Here is a 14,906-nt window from a genome sequence, read left to right on the forward strand (position 1 = left end):
CAGTGGAAAATGTTCAACGACAACGGGAAATTTTAGAGGCTGAATTCACTGCAAAATATCAATTGATCAGTATCTTTAATCAATTATTCTTCTCCACTAGACTGAGAATATACTTTCAGAAGCATAAGCTCACTGCCAGTGGTTAATTTTCTATATTTGTATTCCCTAAACAAACTGATAATCCTGTCATAGTGATTTTTGTATTTAAAACTTATTGCCCATTATCACCTGCCATACTGCTTTCTTCATGTATTACAAGTAAATTAAAAGATCATTTTCAATCTAATTTAAAGTCTGGATCAGCTGCTGCATCTGACATCATTTCAAAAAAGCAGACTAACTTATTGTTCCTTGACTGCCAGACATTTTGCATTCCCGTCTGATCTATCGTACAAGCAAACAAATAAGATAATTTACTGTGTTCATTCATGTGCAGCTACATGTGCAGCAGAGATGTATCTGCCTAATTTTAGGCTTAATATCTGACAGAGGAATTATGTGATCTGACTTGTTTCTTCTATGACCTATATTCCAAGTATCCGCCGTCATGTACAGGGCAGGTTTTATACGTTTCACACTGTTATGATATGTTGCGGTGGCTGTTGATTATGTTTGCCATTTACAGTGACTTGCTCACCAAACATTCAAAGTGGAAAACAATTTAGATTACCAGCTCAAACACAATGCAGCAGCGTTTCTTTCCCTGTTTTGGCTTCACGAGATAATGCTCAGATGATACTGGCTTGTGCTCTGAAATGAATTTTTGTGCTATGAATGGAAGAGCAAACTCCACTGAGGAGAGATACTGCGCATAAACAGGATAAAGGATGTAGGAACTGAATATCTTGTGCAATAAACAACAGATTTCTCATGTGATGTGTAAACTAATTTTCAAAGCATTTACCACTGGCATTAATAGAAGTCTGATATTGGATGAATATTGCCAAATGCATGATATATAGACTATTTTGAAAAGCTATGAATGAAGACTAGTGATTTAAAACTAGTTCAGGATCCACCTCTTCACTGAACTAGATATCTGACTGGATTTCCTGCGGTGTACTTCAAGCCCAACCAGCTGGCATCTGTAATGACTCCATCTTCCCTTACAAAAGACACATCAGGTCTTAAGACTATTCCAGACACCTATGTCAACAACCAAGGTCTTATGCGCTGCACATCGCTTAATCACAATGTGTGAGCTATGTTTTAAAATAGTTTGAAATTTCAATCGGAGGGACCCAGAACCTGGAGCTAACACAGTGACCCCTCTCACTTTGTAGGAGCTGCCTCCCATGCCTTAGCTGCATCTGGCTAGCTGGGGTAGCTCAGTCTAGTCTACACTATGGGGTTACAACCCCGCTGCATAAGGGAAAATCAAGAAAAGTCATTCCTGCCTCCAGCAAACAGACTATATGATGCATCTCTATGACTCATCCAAAACACCCTTGCACTTTGGTCCATATGAACATACTTATATTTATCTGCCCCTCATTTTTATTAGATACTTGAATCCTGTGTGTTTTTGTCTTTGTATTTTAACTCAGCTGCTATGACATTTTGATTTCCTTCCGGGGATTAATAAAGTGATCTATCTATATATCTATATCTATCCATCTATCCATCCATGCATCCATCTATCTAGAGGTTGGGCGATTTGACAAGTACATCGTTTTTCTTGGGACAGAGAAGCAGGGCTTGTCCAGTGGTAGCGCTACAGTCGTATGAATTGTCTCATTTCTATGTTGCATGTTGTTAAAACATTGTTGTGCGTTGATAGCACCATAAGTCTTGTTCATGCTACAGAGACGCCTTGGCCTACAAATCATATTCTCCAGATGTGCTAAGTTTAATTAGTACAAGACCAAACAAAAATCATCATTTCTATATTTTTTTTTAGCGCAAATGAAATGAAAAAAACTACCAATTCAACTGAAATCACAATGGCAATATCTGCCAAAACAATCAATAATGATTTTTTTTTGCATATCGCGCAGCACTAATCCGGATTATTGTCTGAATCTGCACCAAACTGTACAAACTCATAGATGTTGACACCATAAATATGTCAGATTTTTTATGAGAATTGTGAGTGAGAATTATGAGAAAGTGTCAATAAATGCCCTATATCACAATGTTAAATAAACTGATAAAATTTGTGGATCTGGCGCGTTAATCAGATTAGCACTAAAAATTTAATGAGTCCTTCCCTGGGCCATCCCTCCACCAAGTTTGGTGCAGGTTCAATGCTTTTTACATAATCCTGCTGACAAACAAACCAACAGACACGGGTGAAAACATGACCTCGTTGGTGGAGGTAATAATGGAGGCTATGATCAAATATATTTGGATCTTTCTGCTGTTTTTCAGAGATTCATCATTACCCTGTCTATGCTCGCTGACTTGCAGCTCACCTCCTCATCTAACAATCAAAAATAAACTTTGTCGGTCTCTGTCAAATGAACCATTATACTGAATACAATACGTCTGGCAAACAAAACTTCTGTTTGTCTTGTTTTGGTCTCTAACAATGCCTTTTCTTTTGCAATGTGGGGCCTTCCAAAGCATCCCCTGCAGACTTCTTGTTGTTTGAGGCCAAGGTTGGGCAAGACAGCCCTGGACTGAATGTTTACATAAATGAGCCAATTTAGCTGCATTTCACAGAACTGGACCGGCTGGCAGACTGACTAGCTGCTTTAACCACACACAGACACGGACGGACGCTGACAGAGACTCACAATAAATCACATAAACAAATTACCAAGTGGCAAAGTGCAAAACAAGATATCTTTATTCACCAGTGATGGCGGTGGTGGTCATGGTATTCCCAGAAAATTTAATTCCAAAAGAAGACAAATCAGGAGAGATAAAACAGGCGAAGAAGCAGAACATCACAGACCATCACAAATATCAAAGTCACAGAGGGAAAGAGGCATTTTTGAAAACAGAGACTGTGCTGCGGTTGCGAAAACCTGACGTTTCAGGTTGTTAGTGTCACTGTCAGCTTGGCCTGGTATGAAAGCAGAGCGGGAGGCACTGCACCAGAAAACCAAGCCAGGCTAGGCCATGACAGGCCAATGACCAAGGTAGAGAAAAGGCTAGAAAGATGACAAAAAAGCAGGCGTAAACTGAAATGAGCACAAACACTCAACACACACACACACACATTCTGATTGTGCCAATCCGGTGCCAGTAAATTGCTCTGTGCTGGAGAGCTTAGGGAGGCATCAGAGAGCCTGGGCAGCATCCTGCTCTGAGCTGCAGATCCCAAGCCGACTGAATGTGGATGCTTGGCCCAGTCGGCTGGATCAGCCGCTAATACACAGCCTGGGACCAGGGAATTACTGAGTAAGCACTGAGCCCCATGCAGTCGCTAGCAACACGCACGCACCAACGGGCACATGCACACAAAAAGAGGGGTGCATGCTTGGTCACAGGAATGCACGACATGCTTGCAGATTGTCCTGCCATGAAAACAGACAAAGGTGCAGCCAGATACTGTGGCATACATCTCCATGGACGCTAGTGAGGCAATATGGCTGAAATTAAAACAATATACAAACTATGTCTTTTCTTGTATGTCAGGCTTTGGCAAATTTAATGGAAACCATATAACATTATCAAAGTAAGCGCAATTAACTGTTCATGTGTAAGGCAAGAACTTAAGCACACAGACAATAATGCTGAATAAACGCCAGTCGTACTTGATTGCCTACATCGAATGTCAAAGGGAACACAAACATCCAGCTGTCTAAGCCCACAACTACTGACAGGATTACAGTTTTAACACCCTCTTCCTGTATCTACAAATCAGCTTGTGTGAGGACGTTTAAAGAGCAACTGAAAATCTGCTTTTTGCTGACCTACAGCGGTTTAACTTCTCAGCTTGCTGATGTAGAAGTGTACTCCTCGGTGTATCAGTACACTCTGACATCACCGCTGGGCCTGGCCATAGGTGCAACACACTTGAAGCTTTCAACTAGCTCGTCAGCTTCTGTTTAGGTTTTGGGGATTTGTGGCACAACTCACACAAGGTTTTGTAAGTTTTGTTTAGACTTTTTGAAAAAAAAATACCGCAAGTGCATCAACCCATGAACCCTGAGCTGACTGTATGGCATCCCCTATAGAAGCCACTTTTCTACAGCTTTGAAGACTTAGCATTTCTCTAAAGAGGAATGGCCTTCTGCAGATGGCGGCCCCCCACCAGCATCATGTACAAGTACCAGGCTTCTTCTGGTAAAATACCTCGCCTGAAAATAACTCCCACTAGCAGGCACTGGCCTACTTCCTAAAGTACTCACATCTGGCACAGAGACATAAAACCCCTGTAAGGTGCTTTTGAGAAACCCTTGCTTTATATTTAAAGCTCCTATTTGCTCAGTGTCTTGTTCTAGTTCCTTCCTTCCTCCAAGTCTCTCTGCTTCCATGTGATATATGAGCACAAGCTTTTTGATTGTGTACTCTTTATCCATGGTTTCCGGCCTCGAAGGAGCACGTGGATCGATAGGATGTTTAACATACTCCCTCTGCTTTTTAAAGCCTGCAGCGAACAAGCCCCTCACCATCGACCCCTAACCCCACCCGCTAGAGCGGATCGAAGGCCCCCCCATCACGTGACCGCCTTACACAACACTCACGGGAGGTCCTCTTCTCACCAGGCCGCCTCCCACTTCCTGCTCAGCTGCTGGTTACCAAGGTGAACCATCGCCATGGGCAACGGACCAAAAGAGAAGGAGGAGGACCGGGAGGAGGGAGGTGAGTCGGAGAAGAGATGTGAATAGATGTGAGAAGAGGGCATGAAATCGATGAGGCCATGCAACAGCTTTGCGGCTCATGTGCCCACACGCTGAGATAGAGATGCAGACGGGAACACACACATGCACGCACGCACACACGCACACTTAAGTAGAGAGTGAGATGACCTGGCATTCACGACTGCCAACAATCTCGTCCATATTACAGGAACGAGCGAGCAATGATACACACATTCCTCCCTCACAAGTTAAATGTTTCATCCATTTTTAGACTGCACAAATTAATCTTCTCCACCTCCACTGACATGAATATAAGTTTTAACTTTAACTCTCCTATAATTAAAGCAGAGCTTTAGCGCTTCATGCAGAGATTTCAAGAGTTTCATTTTTCAGAGACTGTGTTGCAAAAGGTCTTGTGTTTCTTTTAAATGTCATTCCACTAAAAACAGGGTTGCATATAAGCAGCAGTAGGACTAGTGATATTTAACAGGGAGAGAAATTAGAGAGGCTGTGAGAACACTCTGCTTGTCAACCTCGCAGCCGAGGATATATTTATAAAGAGACATCTATGGTAACAGCTAATACCTGACTGAATTAAAATGTGTCTCACTGATATAAAAGTCACTAAACAGGATCATAAGAAGTAATTTCATCAAAACTTTCAACTTGGAATAACAAGTCAAGAGTCAGGCATACCTCAGATGAAATTAAAACAGTAAGTACTTTATTAAAGCCTTTTATGAACTCCGATTTAAAAACAGCAGCGGCAGCTATTCTCATTTTATTTGACAATTCTAATTCAGAGAAAATCCATTTTCAAAACTTTTCCCCAGAACTGTATTGTTGTTGATGGCAAGCCCCCAGAAACAATCATCAGACCACCTGGGAACACAAATTTATTATGAAAATTTTGGCTGCTTACCATTTTGTAGTGTTAGCAGAAGGTCTAATGAGAATGATCAAACCCTATAGAGTGGATTAGCAGATCATCATCGCTGCTATTTGGAGATAGCAGGCTCATTACATGCGCTTTTACTCTCATTTATCTTCCTTTATGTATGAAAATAGATCCGTACATTTTAAACATTATAATCGTCACTGATGTTAAACAATGCATCCACTAGAGGGTGCCGATCTGAGTCAAAAATTACAGTTCCCGTCCGATCTCCGTCGAGCTGTTCTGTAGTAGTTGTTTGTCCCTTTTCCCCGGCAAGGTAACATCATATATATGTTTATAATTTCTCACCAAATCGCACAATCTTTTACTAACCTCCCGCCATTTTCAAAAGTTCTCTTCTTCGTTATGTTCTGCTGGTCTGGCTTGAACTGTGGGCTACGCTGCTCAACACTGCCCCCACAGTTTCCGATGGTACTGCTATGTTTGGTCCGTATCCGTAAGCTTCCAGGGTACGTGCAGAAATACGCACAAAATGAACACAGAGTACAAGGAGCACAGGACGTTTCGTCCGTATCTGGCATAGATCATAAATTAGCCTTTAGACGTCATGATCAAATTATCCCGCAGTGCAGTTTAAAAGGTACGCTACAATCAATGGCCACTTACTGACCAGCTAACTACCATCATGCATGGCTCAGACCAATAAAAAATGGTTTAGATGACTGCCAGGTGAAAGCAATGATCTGAAGTGTCTGAAATTTGTTTTGTTTTTTTCCTATTGGTGTCATCTTTAAGAGTTCCAAATACAGTGAGTGATTGAGTGAGTAACCTTAGTGCTTTTAAAGCTGCCATGTTCAGACTGTGTGTAAAAATACACATGTAGTGTATTCTTACACTTCATGGTGGGTCTCACTCGTGGGAAATCTGATGCCTACACCTACTCGAAGTGACGGTTTGAAAATCTGATCTCCCAAACAACAGCTGTGTCAAGAGAAAGCTGATTCAACTAACATCACAGAATCACATAGTGGCTGAGTTTGTTCACTTTATTCACACCATCATACATGAATTCTTGGCTCCCGAAGTTCAAAATGTCAAAGTCTCACAAGGCCAGCTGTACAGAAAACACAGAGGCATTTGTTGGAGGGGGGGAAAGAGGTTTGTGTCAAAAGGGAAATGTGAGTTGGAACAATGAAATGGTAAACCAAGTTTGAAATTTCCACACCAATTCGGTGGCTCATGGAGGGGGCCGGGGAGGAGACTGAAAACAAATTTGCAGTGTAACTGAAAGGAAAGTCTGGTGGTAGATCTTTGTCAGCAGCAAATTTCATTGCAATCCACTACCACACTGTAAAACTGTCTTTATGCATCTGTAAATCCTATTGTCAGTATCTGTAGGCTGTTCAGTCATCTTTTATACCAACAAATACTTCAGCTTTATTGTTCCCTGCTTTATCTGACTTTTAAAAAGTATGTACATGTTTGCTGTTCTGACAGCCCCTGCGTCTTGAAGCCAATTTGTGTATAATTTGAGAATTCAATTCTCCAGTGGCAGTAATATGGCAGTATGAAGGCAATAAATGCCAGATCTGACCTGGGAAGATAAATGTGCTGAACACTGTAAATTTTCAGATTTTTTTCTACAAACAAAATCATGCTGAAAGACGCTATAATGACTTTTAAAATTCTATAACGTTCCAGCCATTTACTTGATCAAATATTCCTTTAACGAACCACCTACGCACACTTCACTGAGTGACAGACCGATGTGATAGCCCTCTGCTCTGTGACCAGCCTGCCAGGCACAATAGACACACACTGTTTAGAGCACCTCAGCGGCCACTCGGTGGGGGTCAGCTCTCCAACCGCGCAGTTTCAGCTCAAGCCTCTGCTGTGCGGAGGGGAGACAAGCGCAACTGCACAAGAGCCTCCATTACGGCTCTGGCACAAGAGCCCTGCTCCATTATGGCTTTCACATAAGGGCCTTCATTCGGGCTCTTAGTCATTCTAATGAGCTGTGCTTTGCAGCTCTGCAGAGCCTCTGACTCGGTCTGTGCCGGGGCCCCGTGTAACAGCTCCCACGCGACTCCAGGCAGCCCCTAATGCGGGAGAGCGCTCAATGAGGATTGTGATTTTTTTATTTCTGTAATTGTGAAGCTTCAGAGGGCTCTTAGGCAGAGATTTAATGGCGTCTAATGGAATCTCATCACAGAACAAGAGAGAAAAAAGGACAGAGAGGGAGAACACTGACTAATGTCTCTACATACTTTTGCTTTGCTTTTCGCCCTTAATTCTGTGAATGTAATTACCTTCTTGAATGACACTTTATATAAAATGCTGTACACATAGATTTTGGTGTGTATATGTGTTTATTTACCTGTGTTTTTAACCTGACGAACAGGCAATGTTTTGGACAAATTCACAGGATATAATATTAATTCATGTGGGGAGAGTGTGTTTTGATTTTGTTGGTATTGGGAGGTTGTTTGTCTTATGATAATGACCAACTAGGAGCCACGATTCACCCAACAGGTAATTTACCACTGCATTACTGGAAAAATAGTTCACGTACATTTCTCTGTATCTATTCGATCCTGTCTGCATCTTTAACTCCCAGCGGTGTTTGACTTGTCTCTTTCTCACTCCACTTTTTTCTTGTTATTTCCACCTAAAAGCAACAAATGACAGCATCCCTAACTCTCTTTTCACTCTGAAATCCCTTTATCCCCTTTGCAGCCATCTCATATTTCTCTCACTCTTGACCACGCAAAACAGTCTCACTGCTTTTTGTCTCCCAGCTGGTTCAGGTTAAAGCCTCCCACACGCATCTTAAAACTTGCCTCTGCAGTACAGTTAAAAATGACAAGTTATTGCAGTGTCAGCGGTCGTGGTTATATGCCAGGCCTCTTTTTTTACACAGCAAATGCACACGCAGGACGCCATGCATCCAGACAGTTGCTGCTCACCAGGTAGCTCTATTAAGTGACCCGTCTTAATAAAAGGCTGCATAGTCCAGAAAGCAGCAGCATCATCTGAAGATACAGAAAGGGCACAGAAGCTCTGTAAGGCATAAATGGCCTGTCTGCTGCTGCATCAGCCGCTAGACAAGGATACACACAAAGCGTAGGAAATGCAAAGCTTCAAGAAATTCATTCTGCTGCAGGAAAAATGGCCGCTCCCAGTGGTCACCAGTGTATCACATGCAATATTAGCTTTGTCCATGAACTGTTCTCTGCTCAGTGATTCATGCTTTAGGGAAACTCAATAACGATTTCTTCCTTTAAAAGACCAGACGATGATATGAAGATACCATAAATAACTGAAAATCTACAGAGACGGGACCAAATTGGAAAATTATAAGCAAAGCGTTGGAAGTTCTTACGCAGCACTCACTTGTGCATGTTAACGTAAGCATTATCTTTGAATAGCACGACGTCATGTGCTGCTGTCGTTGTGAGCGGCACCATCCAATCAAATCACGTTTATACGAATCTCCAGAGAGAACAAGATGAGGAATCACCATGCTCTCTATGATTGTATTTTACTTACATACAAGAGAAATCCAGCATGGTGAGAGATGGCAGAGGTAGGTGTCTTGTTGTGGGGTTTATTTCCCCTGTACTTCCCTTCGGCATTCTAGCAACATAGCCTTCTAGCTTCAAAGCTATGTTGTGTGTCCTAAGCAGGAAACTGACTGGTTGTTTTCAGTATGACGATCATGCCAACACCAAGTGTCGAGTTCTCTGTTAACCATCTTAAAATAAAACTGTAGGCGGCTTAAAAACAAAGACATGGCTTTTTCTTGTTCCTCTATACAAATTCAGTATATCTCAATTTCTGTTCCCTCTAGATTTCCAACACTAGCTCAAACACACAGTTATTACAGTGATTATAGCAGGGAGGAGTCTGTCAGTTACAGCATCGGTGTCTGTACCCACCCTGCCACAGCAGGCACCCAGCTGTGTCCTAGACACAAACCTAATCACAGAGGCATACACTGTACCAGCCATGAATGTAGCGCCTTAGGCGTTATTGTAAGGCTTTGACCAATTAACACATTTATATACAGTGCATGTAATTGAAGTACATTACACTGATGTCAGCTCTTTTAACTATGAAGGGTAGGGGACATGAATAAAAGTTTGATTTGCAACAGTGCCCATGATGTCCAAATACAACCCATGATACTACAGGGGCACAGTAGGTACCTCAGTAAATAATACAGAAATATATATTTCCCTTTGACACATTTCTGTCATCTGAAAATACACATCGTCATATCACCAAACCCCAGTTGTTACAGATTCTTTTGCCCAGATTAAAGCAGCATTTGTGACCTCTTCTACCTTGATGCTTCAGTTGAAATAGACTAAGCTGATGTTGTCTTTGTGACTGAAACACAACTGGAGGTTCTCTCACATCTCTATTTGTGAGTTAGAGACATCATCCACTAATGTCTGTCCTTATTTCTCTGAGCAGCAGTACGCAAGTCAAAGTGTTGAGTCTCCCTCTGAGTCATGTGTGCACACAACCAGCCATTACCTGCTATCTACTGAGCAGCATCTCTGCATTTGTCTTACTAGTTCAATTACTATGTACACTTCACTTTAACATCCTGGTCAGATTCTCACTGGGATGAAACATGTCTCGTGAGACAATGTTCATAATTGGTCAATACCTTATTGTTTACAAGAGGATTAATTCATCATGGATATTAGCAGAAATGTAATTATTTTGCATGCAACCATATGGGAAATGTCACCAGTGTAACATTAAAGACTATAAAACATGTGGTACAGTATATTATGTTGAATTATAACACAGCAGCAGCAGCAGGATGCATTCAGCAGTAAGCTATTAAAGATTAAAAACGGTATACCATTTTCACTTCCTGAAATGGTACACTCATGTTCTACAAACAGATGCATCCACACAGAAATCTAAACAAGATGTGTGTTTTCTACTATGCATGGAGGCGTGCCGCATATAACAGAGAGGAGAAAGCAGAGAGAGAGTGAGAGGGGGGAATACAGGGAGAGAAAGAAGACATCGAGAGAGATCAAAGGTTGACACACTGACAGTTGTCTTTGATTCACCTGTAAGCCTTCGTAAGCATGCACACTGCCTGCACTCAGGAATGCATGCAGGCAACTCACACTTACACACAAACACACACAACAGTGGTTGACAGCACGGAGCACCAAATTTACATTAATAAGACTTCTTGTTTTTCCCTCACTTAGACAAGAGATATTTGAAGCATTTATTAAATTATTAATCTTTTTATTTATTCATTTAGTCAGTCAGTCAGTCATGTTTTTTTCATGGCTGAGAAGCTCAGTGTAATTTCATTGAGCTACCAGATGGTTGAGGGTTTAATTAACAACTTCAAAAGCAATAACTGGAGAGCTGGCCAAATACACACCACACACGCACGCACGCGCACAAGCACACGCTATAAGCTGCCTATGCAAAAGTCCTGTGCAAGCACAAATGCATATCATCTACACTCGCTTATTAATTCATACTGCACAAAAATCAAACAGAAAAGTGGCCATTGTACGCTCAGTGTGTTTATGTACAGTTCCTTTCTCCTCGTTATGGAGCCTGCTCCCCAAGCTCCCCAGACTGTCTGTGAAGGCGATAGTTGGAGTTGAGGGGAGGTGCTGTGGATGGGCTCTGAGCTCCCAGACTGTAAGTCACACCCTGCTGATTGGATCTTACTGGTCTCTCGGGGACAATAAAAACACGTCGTCTTCTCTTCATCTCTCCCCCTTCTCTGGCTTCACTGGCAACCATAGCCATTATTTCAGTATAATGACATTATTTTGATTGGCGAAGCAAACAGTGGGCCTCCATCTGCTCGCATTAGGCATAGTAATCAGACAGCGCTGGGTTGTGTTAATATGACTGGCACGGGGCAAAGAGCCTTTAACCCATCCTGGGGGTCACCCAGCTTCTGCAGTGTCTGACTCTTTTCTTCAGACATAACACAGACAATCCACAGATAGTTGCAGTATGTTGGCCTCCACTAGTACTGAGTCCATTCACTGATGTTACTGCCCAGAAACAAACTCATGAGAAGCCAAAATAAACAGAAACTGATTCTCAAGAACAGCTGGCACCAGTTCAATGAACCGTATGGTATGGCAGCATTCCTGCATCCAGTATCATTTGCCACCAAATCATTATTGGAGCCATGTGAAAATGGCAAAGCTATCACGATTTGGTCCTACCTTAAAGATAATCAAAAATCAAATGGCAAGGACAGAATTTGAGCAGAGCAGGAGCATTGTTCCTGAATGAATGTCTTTTCATTCTTATGCCTGCCAGATATCTCTACAGTCACGGACAGTATACTGTGTGATAAAATGCTCAGGGTATAATTAAACGCCTCTTGGTGTGCAAGATTATCAGTAGGTTCTTATTTATTTCAAGGTCATATCTGACCCTTTAACTAGATAGAAGAGCAACGTGAAGCAAGTCAATACACTAGATCTCGTGTGGAGAAGCAGCACCAAGACATCTGCTCTCTTCGGTCTGAAAGGTTCAAGTCTGTTGGACTTTTGACCACACCCATCACAGGTAGGTATGTTAGTATGGACGAGTCGGAAACACAGATAAAAAGGTTATTAACATGGCTGCTGTCACAATTCCTGTCTCGGCTACTCTGCCTCTGTCTCCTGCTGTTCTCCATCCACCCACCAGATGCCCTCAGTCATTCCCACCAGTCCCCCTTTCCTGACTTCCACATCCACCTGCCCTGCAGTAACTCCTGATCTCCTCCACCCACTCACACACCTGTCTCCATTTAGCATTTATTCCAGTCAGTTCCACCTGTTCCCTGCCAGATCGCTGTGTTGTCCTTCATGCCGTTTCCTACTGAGGTTGCTGATTCTTGCCACCTGCTGCCTGTTTCCCGTTTTGTTCCTGTGCCCGTCAGTTACTCAACTGCTCCTTCCTGCCTGGTTGTCCTGCATTTGTGTCATCCTTGTAATCTATTGTGAGAGGCTGTCGTCACTCTTTAAGGGGTATGGAGAAAAAAAACGAAGATTGGCTTCGTTGTTGCCCTTACATGACATCAAGCTCTTAAGCTAAGAGGCATCTGGGTGCATCAGAGTGGGGATTTGGGTTGATTAGAGCTGACTTGTAGTATGACTTTGGTTAGACATTAGCGCCAATTATGAGACACGTATATCCTTGTTTCAATATAAAGAAGAAAAAAACATAACTAAAGATAAACATAACTTTATTTGAATTTTTTTTTAAAAATACCCCAAACCAAGATGAAACTGGACAAAGACACGGTCAATGCCATGATTTACAATACTGATGCCCACATTAAATAAGTAAAAGATTAATGATAATTGTGGCAGAAGGGGCTCAACCATTTTATCAGCTTGCCAAAACCAAGCGACATCTACAAAGTCTGTTAGCCCAAGATTGGCAACGGTCTCCAGTCAGCACTTGTTAGCGATACTAGATCAAGTCAACGGGGAATCGAGACAGTTGGCTCATTTAAATGTTCCAGAAAGTTCTGTTACTTGTTTCTACTCTTACTGTAGGTCAGGAACCCAAATGGCTTGAACGCGTTTTGATTTCCAAAAGAAATAGTTTATGTCCCTATTGACTTTCGACTGCTGCCAACAATTTCTATCATACTGTCTTAAATAAAACACATAAAAACAGGAAGAGAAAAAAAAAAAAGTCTTTAGATGTTTTGAAGGATTCATGATTAATAACAAATATAACAGCTTATGAAATTCTGAGTTTGCCCTTTGGATTAGTGAGTGTGTCTTTGTGTGTGAGTGTTCATACAGCCACTGTGCGTATAGTGTGCAGACGGCATACATATTTTCTCACTGTCATCTATTGTTTGCAGGGTAAACAGGACAATAAGGATCTTCAGAAGGCCCCCAGATCAATGTCCTTCCTGCTGGAAATGTCAGTCCAGTCTGTTCATTAATCTTTTGCCACTGAACAAAACAAAGAGCTTTGTTGGATATTGGACCATCCACCATCGCTTTGATGAATAATCCCCCTTTGCTCACAACAAAGGGAAATTGCTTACTGTACAATTTTGCCACCTAAATCAGATTCCTCTGTGCCTACCTTTACTTTCACATTAAGTAGTATATATATATATATATAAGGAAGAAGCCACACAAAAGGTTTCCAGGGACTATTTGTGCGGTGGCCATAATGAAGGTCCACAGCTTTTCACATCATCTGCAATTTATCAAACTAAATTTCAACATAAATCATTTTTTAAATTTACTACCTGGCCAACTGAGCAATATCGCATAAATCCTTTTTGTCCCAATTTCGCAGGACAGACAGCAAAAGGAAACATGGGTCTTTTCAATCATTTAAACAAATGGCCAGTGCTTTCGCTTATCTGGGGAGGAAGGTCTTGTGGTTAGTAGTCTATTAAAGCACAAAAAAAAAAAAAACACTCAGGATAACTGATTCTCAACACAGCCCACTGTGTTTTGGAGCAGAAACTTTGACTAAAGGCACAGCTGTGCCAAATCAAATGTATTACGGCATTTATTTGAGGTTATGTTTCTTTACGGATTTGCACCTACAGTTTTTCTTCTTTTTTTATTCTGATACATATATTCAGCCATGAGATGCACAGAATACAGCTCTATATGAGCTCGCCGCTATGGTTGCAGTGAAAAGAAGCCCATCTTCCACCACTGTAGACTGCTGAATGTCACATGTGCCAATGTTAAAGAAAGCAATTAGCCACTGTTGGCATGTCCTGGTCTGTGGATGAGTAATGGCTGGCGGGCCGGGAGTGTCTAGCCCTGATAAATTCTACTGTCCCCCTGCCTTATTAGTACAATGACTAACTGGAGGGGGGGGGCTGCAGCTAAGGTGATAGACCATAGGGGGTGTCAAAGATAAACCCAGATTGACAGCAGAGCGTGGTGGCTAAATGCTAATGTACCGAGTGACATTTCCGACGCCGGCCCGGGTTAGCTTAGATGCTGCTGGCGTGCTGACAGACGGAGCTGCAGAGATGGGGAGGGAAACACCCAAAATACCAGTGCACCGACTCTTTCTTCCTTCTCATCCCTTCTTCATTCTTCAAAATGAAAAGAAGGTGAACGTGGCAGAGAGGGTTGAGATGTTGTCATGAGGTTTTTATCACAAGTTAGCAGCCTAAGCTAATAGCAGGTGCTTCAGTCACTGATAAAGAGAGCGGCAGGTAAAGATGGCACCATACGGAGACCAAAGGGAGACAA

Source organism: Seriola lalandi, unplaced genomic scaffold (genome assembly GCF_002814215.2).
Source record: "Seriola lalandi dorsalis isolate HSWRI2012SDOR001 ecotype SW California unplaced genomic scaffold, Sedor1 jcf7180002054961, whole genome shotgun sequence".
In the NCBI taxonomy this organism is placed as follows: domain Eukaryota; kingdom Metazoa; phylum Chordata; class Actinopteri; order Carangiformes; family Carangidae; genus Seriola; species Seriola lalandi.